Source organism: Saccopteryx leptura, chromosome 2 (assembly GCF_036850995.1).
Source record: "Saccopteryx leptura isolate mSacLep1 chromosome 2, mSacLep1_pri_phased_curated, whole genome shotgun sequence".
NCBI lineage: Eukaryota > Metazoa > Chordata > Mammalia > Chiroptera > Emballonuridae > Saccopteryx > Saccopteryx leptura.
Genome location: NC_089504.1, coordinates 21,137,676 through 21,150,573, shown reverse-complemented (window position 1 = coordinate 21,150,573; position 12,898 = coordinate 21,137,676).

The window sequence follows — 12,898 nt, the reverse complement described above, 5'->3', positions numbered from 1 at the left end:
TGGGGACCCAGCGGCCCCTCCAGGCCCCTGAGAGCCCGCGAGGCCCCGGGCCAAGGCCTTGGCAGAGCAGCCAGCCCAGGATGCTGAGTGGAAGCAGATGTTGCCGGGCTGTGTCTGGCCCAGTGCCAGAGGAGCCCGCAGGCCTGGGAGGATGCAGGGTTGTCGGAGCCGAGAGGGGGCTGGACTCAACGCGAAGCTGCCTCGGAGCCGGAGAGTTTAATCTGTTCAGTTTAAGAAAACAATGTACAATCTCTGTTTCTGTTGTGTGCAACAGAGCTGGGTCCTGAGTCAAAGGTAATTAGAGATTGACCCCAACCTGTGGCACATCTTCTTATAGCTCGGGAAACTGAAGTCTGTGGCAGGGACTTGTGCAAGGTCCCCCACACTTTGTGAACTATGACAGCTATACAAACAAGAGTGACGGACGACTGGGGTAGACCTGAGTGGGGTCCCCAGCCCTCCTAGTGGGTCCTCATAGACATCTTTTTTGTCTGGCCTGTGTGTGGGCCTCAGGGGCATGAGTTTTTCCAGAGGAGACACCCTCACCATTCTAGGAAGGGGGAAGATTGCCAGCGTCCACCCGTTCAGTGAGGTGAACGCCTGTCCCAAGGTCACTGGGCTCCTTCACATTTACTGGCAAATTGACACAGCTCCAGGGGAGAGAAGAACCCGCCTTTCTTCAATAGCCTTGCTGGTAGGATATTTTGAGAGAGAGAGCTCTGACCTGGGATTGGGAGCCTTCTGCTCAAGTCCTGAGTCTGCCTCTGACATGCTGTGTGACCTTGGGCAAGCAGCTTCTCCTCTCTGGGCCTCAGTTTTTCCATCTGAAAATTGGCTAACAGTATTCTAAGGTCTTCCTTCTTTAGAAATGATAGTCACCATCACCACCACCACCACCACTACCACCAACACCACCACCATCACCACCATCACCATCACCACCATCACCACCATCACCATCACCAACACCACCACCATCATCATCACCACCACCACCACCACCACCATCACCACCACCACCATCATCACCACCACCATCACCATCATCACCACCACCATCACCACCACCACCATCACCATCACCATAACCACCACCATCATCACCACCACCATCACCATCATCACCGCCACCATCACCACCATCACCATCACCAACATCAACACCATCACCACCACCACCACCATTACCACCACCATCACCACCACCACCACCACCATCACCATCACCATCACCACCACCAACACCAACACTACCGACACCAACACTACCAACACCATCATCACCATCACCACCACCATCACCATCACCACCATCATCACCATCACCATCACCACCACTACCACCACCATCACCACCATCATCACCACCATCACCACCATCATCACCATCATCAGCATCATCAGCATCATCAGCATCAGCATCATCATCATCATTGCTTTCTTGAACAGGCACATATTAGAATCTGCTTTTCTGAAAAACCAGACCTGAGCAATGAGACTATCTGACCCAGTTTCACCTGAAAAGGCTGAGGCTCAGGGCGGCTGAAGGCATTCCTTAGGCCAGCCATTCGTAGCCACACAGATCCTCTGGGGAACTTGCTGAAATGCAGATTCCCACTCAGAGGTTTGCATTTCTAGCAATCTCCCAGGTGAGTCGACGCTGCTGGTCTAGGGCCACCTGTGGGCCCCACAGTCTGTTAGTGATGGAGCTGAGGCTGGTGTCACTGCAACAGCCCACCTACCCTCTTTCCATCAGCCATCAGCAGACCTGAAAACTACGGGGCAGCCTGGGACCAGGCTCAGTTGATACTGTATCCAAAAAAGCCAGGCCTACTCTGTCTGCTTGTCTAAAGAATTAGAGTATTAACATCCTGTAACCTCCAATACAATAAGTGATTCAGGCAAGAATCATCAGTGCATCCTAAGACCGTGGGGTAGAAGTTGCCGGGGAACAAGAGTCATGGTCTTGAAGTGTCACGCAAAGGACTCCTAGTTGATACAGAGGGGAGCATACTTTGACGCTGAAGCAGCCAGGCAGTCACCTCCTTCCCGGGGTGTCAGGCTGGGCTTTGGCCAGGAGGAGATGGGCTGACGACATAGGCTGCCCTTGCTGAAAACCTCAGGCTTGAGGCTAACCTGGGAATCCTGGGGGTCACTCTGAGAGCCATCTGGCCTGAGTTCTTCAATGGGTCTAGTGTCAGGAGGAACTAAATTGGGGAGACTTAACAGCCCAATGCCATGGGTGATGCTTGATTGCATGCTGGGTCAGGAAGAAGCGGCAGCCATGAAGCACGCTTGAGAGGCACCAGGGGAAGTATGAGCGTAGACAGTGCTGGGGGACGTCGTCTGACTAACACTGATTATCGTGGGTGTGGCATCGGTGTGGGATTGTGTGGGAGAGTGTCCTTGCTCCTGGGGGAGGCACGCTGAGGTATTTGGGGATGAGGTATCGCGATGTCCCACCTTACTTTTGAATGGTTTGGCAGAAGTGAAGTGTGGTGTGTGTGTGTGTGTGTGTGTGTGTGTGTGTAGTGGGTGTGGCAAGATGTTAGTAGTTGGTGGATCTCAGAGGGTACTTTTCCTACTACTCAGTGTGTTAGGCTTTTTTAAAAATAAAAAATGCAAATGATTTTAAAAGAAAAAAAAGTCACGAAAAAGCCATAAATTGTTACTGAAATCCGTAAGAGATATCAACACAGGATTTATATTGCATGACAGAAAAGTGTCATAAATATCCTCTTCACCCACCCAGCACCCCAAGTCGCCCTTATTATGGAACCTGCTCCTTGTGAAACCTCCCTTTTCTCTCTTTTGGAATCCCTCTTTTCGGAGGTTAGACACCAGGTGTGCAGTCCTACTCTGGCATTTCCATGCTGGAGGCCTTGAATTGCTTCACCTCCTCTGTCCCTCACTCTCCTTGGCTGTGAAACGGGGAAGAACCCTGGTACCTACCCCACATCGCCCCTGTGGGGATTAAATGTGGTGACGCCCGTGGAGCACCACAGACAGTAAGTGATGGATAAATGTCACAGTTGCCCATGGCAGGTTGTGCCCCCGCCCCCCACCCAGCCCCAGTCCCTGTGGAACATTTGGCTAAGTGACCCCCACTGCACCTTCCCAGGCTGTCCCCCCCACGGTGGGCAGCTGCACATCAGTGCTGCTCAGACCAGACCCCTCCTTTTCCAGCACGGGTGCTCACTGCACTGAACCATCTGGAGCTTGGGCATGGCCCCTTGCTTTGCTGCGACCACCAGGTGGAGGCATTGAATTACAGTTACAGATGCTCCCCTGTCCCTGCACTCTCTTCCCGTGCGGAGTGCGGAGTGCTGAGAGGAGAGGCGGAGGCCACGCTGAGCCAGCACAGCCCAAGGTCCTGCCCACACCCACGGTGGACTCCGCGGGAGTGAGAAATGCATCTTGGTGGTGTTAAGCCTCTTGGACTTAGGAGTTGTTTTGTTTCCAGTATAACATTATCCGACTGATAGAGTGGGATTGCCCAGGAACGCTTGCCTCAAGGATGGTCAGTCTTTATTTTTTCTTTCTAAGATTTTGTTTATTTTAAGGGGGAGGGCAGAGCGAGAAGTGTCCGCTCTTGGTTGCTTCACTCTAGTTGTTCATTGGTTGCTTGTTGTATGTGCCTTGTCCAGGCAAGCCCAGGGTTTCGAACCGGCGACCTCAGCGTTCCAGGTCAACGCTCTATCCACTGCACCGCCGCAGACCAGGCACGAGGACAGTCAGTCTTAATCGGAACTTCCCAAGCGTCTCTGACTCCCAGTCAACGCCCTCACCCTATTAGGAGCCACGTGTCCAGCTCTGCCAGCCCCCAGCTGCCCCCTTGCCCTGGCCGAGGGCCACTGGAACATGATCACAGTGGAGGCGGCCTCAATTGCCCCTATATAGGCTCTTATCAGCTCCATCTGCTCAGGACATTTGGTCACTGTCTTAGTCTAGACATCGGAATTGAAATCTCTTCTCAGCTCCTATACTGGGGAAGTTGGGTCAGTCAGTGTCAGGGCCAAATTCCTCTGCCTCGGGGCGCTGCTGCGGCTGCGGCATCAGAGCCGAAGCTTGCTGGAGTGAGAGTCAGAGGCGTGGGCACGAGCCCGGCACTGGGACCCAAAGAGCCCGGCTACTGCGCGGCTCTGCTTCTCCCTGTGTGATCTCAGGGAATCTCTCCTCAGCAAAGTTAAAAGTGCTGCATTTTCCTGCCGCAGGACCTTTGCACTGGATATTTCCTTTGCCTACCATCTAACACCATCTTCTTCCCACTTCCCCTGGTTAACTCGTCCAACCATCACCTCTCAGCCTGAAACACAAGCTCACTGTGGCTCAATACATCTTGCATGCTACCTTCAGAGCACACACTTGTTTGCTTTAATTACCTGAATTAAAGTAATTTCTTCAATTACTTGTTCAGAGACTGTGTCCCTGCTGGCTCTGACCTCTGTGGAAGCAACGAAGTCCACCTTTCTGTGACGCAATTAAGGTTTGGTGAAGCAACGAGTGATGTATGCGAATCTGACCTGTGAGAGTCTCCCTGGGCAGAGAGGATGGTGTTTAAATGTGCCCAGCCTACGCCTCCCAGAAGTTGCCTCAGGGTGCCTCTCTGCCAACCTCCCCTTGGCAAGGGTTAAACGTGGCCAAGAGACTTGGTCCTGTGCTGCCCCCTGGTGTCCACTCCAAAGATAACTGTCCCAGGCCCTCTTCCCACTCCGTGGAGGAAACTGGGTGCTCTCTCTGTGTCGTCCCCTTCATCTCTAACAGAAGCTCAGTGGGACAGGGGTTATTACTGTCCATTTTATGAATAGAGAAAGCCCACATCTGTTCACTTATTTGGAAAATATTTATCAAGTAACTATTATCTGCCAGGCACCTTGCTAGGAGCTGGTGTTCCACTGATGGACTTTCTGCCCTCAGGAGCTCACATGCTGGTCTGGGATGGGAAGGAAGATAGCACGCAAGTGAACACACAGATGTGTGTCTGTTTCTGTGTGTGTGTGCATACGTATGTGTATGTAGCTGGCCAGTGCATTGGCAGCCCGGATGTTAACTGACTTGTCCAAGGTCACAGAGATGCTACTAGATTTGAATCCAGTTGTAAAGATCTCAACTAATAACTACACAAGCCCTAAGCTGGTGCCAGGTGCCAAACTCCGTGTTCTTTACACATGTGTTAACTTGTTTTGTCCTATTGTTATTCCATTTTGCGGATGGGGAAACAGTGCTCTAAGAGGCTAGGGAACTTGCCCAAGTCAGGCAATTGCTAAATGGTGAACGAGGGCTTGAACTCAGATTCGGCTCCAGAAATGCTTAACACTGTACCACGCACACTCTAGGAGTTTTGATACCCAGGGCTTCAGTGACGGTGGTCACAAACCCAGTGCCAGTCTCTCCTCCCACCCCAGCTGAGAAGGATCAGCAGAGTCTCTGGTCTCCAAACCATTCAGGTTCTATGACTTAGAGGGAGGAGAGAGGAGAAGAGAGGGGAGGAGAGGGGAGGAGAGGGAGGGAGAGGAGAGGGGAGGGGAGGGGAGGAGGGGAGGGGAGGGGGGGGAGGGGAGAGGAGGGGAGGGGAGGGAGGGGAGGAGAGGAGAGGGGAGGAGAGGGGAGGGGAGGGGAAGGGGAGGAGAGGAGAGGAGAGGAGAAGAGAGGAGAGGAGAGGAGGGGAGGAGGAAGAGAGGAGGGGAGGAGGGGAGGGGAGGGGAGGAGAGGAGGGGAGGGGAGGGGAGGGGAGGGGAGGGGAGGAGAGGAGAGGAGGGGAGAGGAGGAGAGGAGAAAAGAAGAGGGGAAGGGAGGGAAGGAGAGGAGGAGAGGGGAGGAGAGGGAGAGGGAGAGGGAGAGGGAGAGGGAGAGGGAGCCTGGTAGGCTGGCCCTGGGAGCAGAACTGATGCTGCTGGGCTCTGGGGTGAGGGGCTCAGGGTGCACAGAGCCCTAGAGGACTTCTTGGAGGAGGTGAGGCCTAGCACATTGACTAGGATTCAGGTGTGTAATTCCGTGGGAGGGCAGGAGCGGCAGGAATGGATGTGCTGAGGCTCAGAGGAAAGAGTGGAGCTGCCTGCAGGCCCGAGCTTCCGGGATTTCCGCCAGGCCAGGAAGCTGGACTGCCTGTGGCCTGGGGGCCGTTGAGGGATAGGACACGGTCAGGTGTGGGCTGCGGAGTGGGGTGGGCTGCGGGACAGTGAGAGCTAAAGAAGGGAGACAGGTGGGGACTGTCGCAGGCATCCAGGTGAGAGGAGCAGGCACAGCCAGGGGCAGATGAAGGGCTCACAGAGGACAAAGCGAAAGATGAGTTTGGGAATACGTAGTCTGCCTCCTCACAACCTCCGGGACTTCGCTTCCTCCCACTTCCCCCTCACTACTCCACTCGTTGCTCTTGCTTTGTTAAGGAACAATCATTCTAACACTGTGAACTGCTAGAGAGTTTATTCAGGACTGCTGTAATAGGGGAGAAGCTGAGCTCAATTCTGAACATAATGCCGATGGCTGGGGATTTACAGACAAGAAAAGTGAGGGCCCATTGGATGGAAAGTTACTAAGAGGAGACAGCAAGGGTAGGGAGGTGCTTGCTAAACGGCCTCACAGGTCAAGGACTTCCACACATGCCCAAACACACACGAACTCATATGCACACACCCACGCACATGCACATGTGTGCATGTAATGCATACAGCCATATCCACACACGGGCACGTATACACAAATGTATATACTACAGGTATTCATACATATATGCGTGCACATGCATACCAACACACAAATGCACATACATGCACATCTGATACCCTGACTCTGACCCCTCCTGTCAGGGCAGGCACTGCATGGCCCCAGGGCCTGGCATGGGTGTGGCCATAGCCAGATTGCCTGGGCTTCTTGGGTATCCTGGACTCAGGGCCTGGGTTGGTGACCCCCACTGATCCTCTGCTGCCACCTTGTGGCCACTTCTCAGATGGCAGCACGTAGGAAGGTGGTGGAGCCCCCAGGCCAATCCACTGAGTTCCTGGGACACTTGTTGCCACCCCAGAGCCTTGCACACACCAGAGCACTTGGTTTTGCCAATTGCTGTGGGTGTTTAATGGGGCCTGGAGCAGGGGATGGCCCACCTCTCCCCACTACCTCCTAATTCAGTGACTTTTCAACCTTTTTCATCTCATGGCACACAAAATTACTAAAATTCTGCAGCATACCAAAAAAATGTATTTTCTGCCGATCTAACAACAAAAAGGTAAATTTTGATTCATTCACACCCGATAGCTATTGCTGTGTAGACTGTTATCATGTTTTAATTTGACAGTCTAATGGAAAAGAGGGCAGTGCCCTGACCAAACAGTCAGGCATTGCATGTTTTAAAAATTCCCGTGACACACCAGTTGAAAATTGCCGCCCTACCCCTTCCCACCCCCTCTCCTCTCCAGGCCTTCCCTGGGGTTTCCTCCGCAGGGAGCACTCGTCACTCCCTGTCCCCACTACTCTCTGAGTCCCCTGGGGCAGAACTGGGAACCCCACGTGGCCTCTGGCAGAGGCTCAAGGAGTGGAGGACAGAGGGAGGAGGAAGGAAGCAAGAGAGAGAGGGAGAAGGAGGAGGAGGAAAGGAGGAAAAGAGGGGCTTGATCAACTGTCCCCAGAGAGCCGTGGGCTCCCAAGGGACGGCTGATCACAGTTTTAACAAGAAAAGAGTGAAAAGTATGAGATTTTCCCCCTCTGCCTTTTTCTCTTGTCTAAGTTACTACTTGCTCACTAATACTTTTATTACGAAATAGAGGGAGTCCTCATCTCTGAATGCCTCCAAAGGTGAAGGTTAGGGTTGGATGTGGTCTGTGTCCATCACCTGCATGTAAGAGGAGGCGGGTTCCCTCACTCGTGAGGACCTAGGGCCAGGGAGCTGGATGGGGGCTGAGCTCAGTTTCTCAGCTGGCTAAGCCGTAGCAGGGGGTGGGGGCAAGCCTTACAGCTGCAGCTTTTAAAACAGATAAATCTCAGTAGCGGAGAACTGAAAATCTAGTGCTGACAATATTTGACGACTACGTGATTCTATTTTGAGTAGATAATAGGAGGAACTTCGTGGGAAAACCCCTTTCAACTCATATCTGTCTCTTAGAGTTCTGCATCTTTCTTTCAGTGTCTTAATAAGAGAAGCATTTAGGCCTTTTAAAAGTCTGCCAAGGAGAAGGGCCATTTCTCTGATGTTTGGCCAAGGAGGAATTTTAACAATGTGATCGGATCACGGACACAGACCAAATCCCCGCCTTGATGGGGCTGACCTTGTAGAAGGGGAGACAGAGTAAAGGAGTCCACAGAGGTGTATAAAATCAGGCCAGGCAGTAGTGAGGATGTGAAGGAAAAGAGAGCAGAGGGGATAGAGAGGGACAAGGACATGGTTTTAGCTGGCCTGGCAAGAATGCCCTTTCTGGGGAAGAGACTCATGGGAATCCCCCTAAGACAAGTGGGCAAGAAGGCAGAACCCTTTGATACATACCCTGAACCAGATCTTGTACTTTTTTTTAAATCTTAAAATTTACACAAGGAAGTTAGGTTTATTGTAGACAATGTTGAAAGTACAACTAACCCCCAGAAAGGACCCATAATCGCTTTACCTACAGGTCTACACACACATGCCCAGGACAGAGTGGGCACTCCTCTTGGTGCCTATGTTTGATACAGCTTACAGCTGAATTCCCCTGACTTTGGGAATGTACTTTGGAACTATTGTGTGGCTGTCATTTATTTTTGAGCCAAGGGCCAGCCACGCCCTGGTGTTTCTGTCTTCCACGGACTTCCCGTAACATCTATGTTACTGGGTCCCTCTGAGACTCTGAATTTGTGACTCCCGTTGAGTGCTGGCATCTCCACAGGAGCTGGGCATAAGGGAAATTGAAGACACAGGCTACGGGTCTGCATCCCAGCCACACATAAGAGTTGGCTGCGTTGATGGGGCGAACTGTGGCCACTGAAATCCTCTAACCCAGGGGTCTCAAACTCGTGGCCCGCCGAACAATTTTGTGCAGCCCGCAGACTAATTCACGAAGTTCAAAATATTTTGGATAAAATTAAGTAAGCCTAGGGGCCTACTTGTATTTTTCATTTCTCTAGCATCCTAGCTAGATATTAGCTTAGTTAACAGCAGTTGTGATGTGAACTACAGTTTCTGGTCGTTTTGTGACACTGAGTAAACTGCATGTACGATTGTGCTTGTTGTACTGATTTTTTTTTGTTTTCAACTGCAGTGAGAAAAGTGTTGCGTAACAGTTGCCTTTTGTAGACCTAGTGCGGCCCACTGAACGGCTGTGATCTTGCTCTGCGGCCCACATGCTGAGTTGAGTTTGAGACCCCTGCTCTAACCAGTGGACGAGATGACCAGGCAGTTCCCCAGTAGAGAAACTGGATCGCTCTCCCATTAAAACAACACACCCACTGGGTGAACGAAAGAGCTCGAGTTGCATCCTACTTCCTGTCGGAGCAAATGTGGGAAGCAGCCGTTATGCACCAGGTTAGGGAGCTATAGATACAAACAGCACAACCATTCTGGAGAATAATCTGGAGCCAGCAACCCCACTGCTTGATTTACACCTGGAGAAATTCTCACCAGGGCAGCACCGCTTGGGACGAATGGAAATAGTAGACGCCCCGGGTCAGTGGCTGGGAGAATGAATGAGTAAACATGGAGGACGTGCAGTATGCCACGTCATTTGGGAAACACAGCAACCAAGCAGATCTTTTCTTTTCCCCCATTGATTTTTGAGAGAGAGGAAGGGAGAAAAAGAGGGGAGGGAAGAGTGAGAGAGAGAGAGAGAGAGAGAGAAAGAGAAGCACCAAGTCATTGTTCCACTTAGTTGTGCACCCATTGATTGCTTTGCATACATGCCCTGACTGGGGCTCGAACCAGCAACCTCAGGATCCAGCGGGTGACCTTGGCGCTCCAGGATGATGCTCTATCCACTGCACCACTGACCATGGCTGGAATAGATCTTAAAAAGCAAAATTAAGTGAAAAAATAAGAAGCAGAATAAAGTCTATAGTGCAACGCCGTCTGTGTAAATGTCAGCGCCTATCATTGGGTGTTTAGAATTGCACAGACAATTCTGTTTGTTCTCTGTCCCCTAGCCCCTGTCCCTTGAATTAAGTTGCCTTCTCTACCTGGATCCTTTGAAAGACTTTTTCTTTTTTTTTTCTTACTTTGAAAATTTTGCCATGGCTTTGCCCTGGACACCCAGGGTCCTTTTGACCTATACACAGCCCTTCTTATTCCTGCTCTGCAGAGTGTCCTTGTGTTGCCTCTTTAATTATATAGAGTTTGTTTCATTTGTTGTTCTTGTTCATTGAATGCCATTGTTATTTCATCATTGGTTGTCTCCGTTTTTTGAAACAATCATATTATCAGTTGTCATTTCTCCTACTCCGAACCACCGACTCCATTCTCTGCGTCATCGCTTCTGCTTACTGCCGGCTATGCGGCCGGGGTCAGTGTGTGCTCCCAGCCGTGTGCTCCGGCCCCTTCCTCTTCTTCACCTCACCCTCCTCCTCTGCGTCTCCTCTTGCTCTCTGCGTAGGCTCCGTGCCCTCTTAGGCTGTAAGACGGTGGCTGACATGACCCGAGGCGGGTTAATTTGGAGGTTTGTTCCCCGCCTGGACTTGGCCCTGTTTCTCGTGTACTGCGGTTGGGTTTTTCTTGCCTTCCTCATCCTCAGGAGAGGCCGGAAGACATCTCTCTCTCTCTCTCTCTCTCTCTCTCTCTCTCTTTTTCTCTCTCTCTCTCTCTACTTCGTTGGTGATCTGCTCCCCCAGTCCCACAGCAGGAGGGCACGCTGATATTTGCAGACTCCAGATCAATTTCCTGCTTCTAGCATAAGTTTTTGTAGTTTCCTTTTAACTTGCACGTCTGTGGTCTGCTTCTCTGTCATTCTGAGTGACGCTAGATGACAGAATTGTCCGGCTGGAGGCACTGCCCTGGGCACTCTCCCCGTGCCTCCCTCTGTCCCCCCCCCCTCCACACACACACACACACACACACAGGACTTGTCCCCTCAGGAGCTTGCATGATTGTCAGTGGTTCCCTCTCGACTTCTGTGCCACTTTGGGAGGTTAGCGGGGGCAGCTCCCAGAGTCCCGGTGGGAAAGCAGGGAAGAGTCTTGATTTTTCTCACCCAGATGGTTCTCTACACCGAGAACCTATAAAGTGGTCTTTAAAAAAAAGCCGACTGAATCAATGCGACTCCTTTCTTAAAGCAATGTACCCACTGCCCACTGCCTCCTGTTGGCGTCTGAGTCCCCGCACGTGCTGGGCACGGTCCTCTCCGGGCTCATCACCCCTCCTCTCCACCTTCCTGCACTGCCCTTGAGCTTGATGGGGCTTCCCCGTGCTCCCCTCTCCACAGACCTCTGTGCCTTTACCCAAGCTGCTCCCTGCGGCAGCAATGGCCTCCCCCTCCCCACCCCAACCTGCCTAGAAAAGGCTATAAGATGGGGTTCAGGAACCCTGACTGGGTGAGGTCCCCCCACCCCGCGGTGCATTGCTTCATCCACGCCTTCCCTGCACAGCTCCCTGGCGGGCGGGTTCCATCTCAGACGCTCTGGCATCCTTCCTCACGCAGCGCAGCGAGGGGCGGGGTCAGGCCAGGAGCAGGCGCTCGGGCAATGCTGGTGAAACGACCGTCACAAACCCGAGCTGTGCTGCCATTAGAACAGGGGTCCTCAAACTATGGCCCACGGGCCGCATGCGGCCCCCTGAGGCCATTTATTCGGCCCCCACCGCACTTCCAGAAGGGGCACCTCTTTCATTGGTAGTCAGTGAGAGGAGCATAGTTACCATTGAAATACTGGTCAGTTTGTTGATTTAAATTTACTCGTTCTTTATTTTAAATATTGTATTTGTTCCCGTTTTGTTTTTTTACTTTAAAATAAGATATGTGCAATGTGCACAGGAATTTGTTCATATTTTTTTATAGTCTGGCCCTCCAACGGTCTGAGGGACAGTGAACTGGCCCCCTGTGTAAAAAGTTTGGGGACCCCTGCATTAGAAGGTGCATTATACCAATGTCGCCGTGAGAGCCAGTCCTTACAGTTAGTGTTAGATGCTTCTGAAAAAAATGGTCAGAAGACCCATAGCCTCCAGCCAGCATATCCGGTGGCCTGTCCCCTGGACCAAGCACAGGTCTAAATTCAATTTTGTTAAGATCGTGTTAGAATCCAGAACAGCACTTGAGGGTTAAGGAGAGGGAGGGGCCTTCTCCTGGTTGAGCTGAAGGTGCCCAGAGGTGACAAGAGGAAGGCTTGGACCAAACCTTCAAGCAACTTGTGTTTAGAAAATGCAAGGGCAGAACTCATATCATACAACTGGACATTTAGTAAACTATCCTTATTTATTTAGCATTAAAAAACAACAACCAGGTGGCCTAAGTTGCATTAGAAATCTAAAAATATTTATGCACAATCTGTCAAAGACAGAAACTCAATTCCCCTCTGCTTTTGGGAACAAAATGCAAAAAATAACCACTGGCATGGAGGTCTGAATGCTACCTCGATGGGGAGGAGGTGGGGTACAGGCGCAGTGCCAGCCTCGCAAGGGGAGGGGGCAGAAAATGAGCGCCCCACACTGCCCTCTGAGCAACTGTCATTTAACCAGGTTAAAAAAAGCTATTCCCAAACAGGCTCTTCTGACAGCCTTGGAGCTGACGAGGAAGCCACCAAATGTGTGTATTTGTGGAGTTGTAAGTAGGTCAGATATTTCTGTCGCTAATTATTACTTGTGAAAAGATACGTCGCGAGCTTGCCTCAGGGAGAGTATCGGAAGCAGCATTGATCTTCGAAAACTCCAGCCGTATTTATCCATCCAGGGCTGGAATGCCGAGGACCGTCAGGGGAGGGAAAAGTGTCCTGAGCCAAGTGCACACGGGGCAGTCGTGGG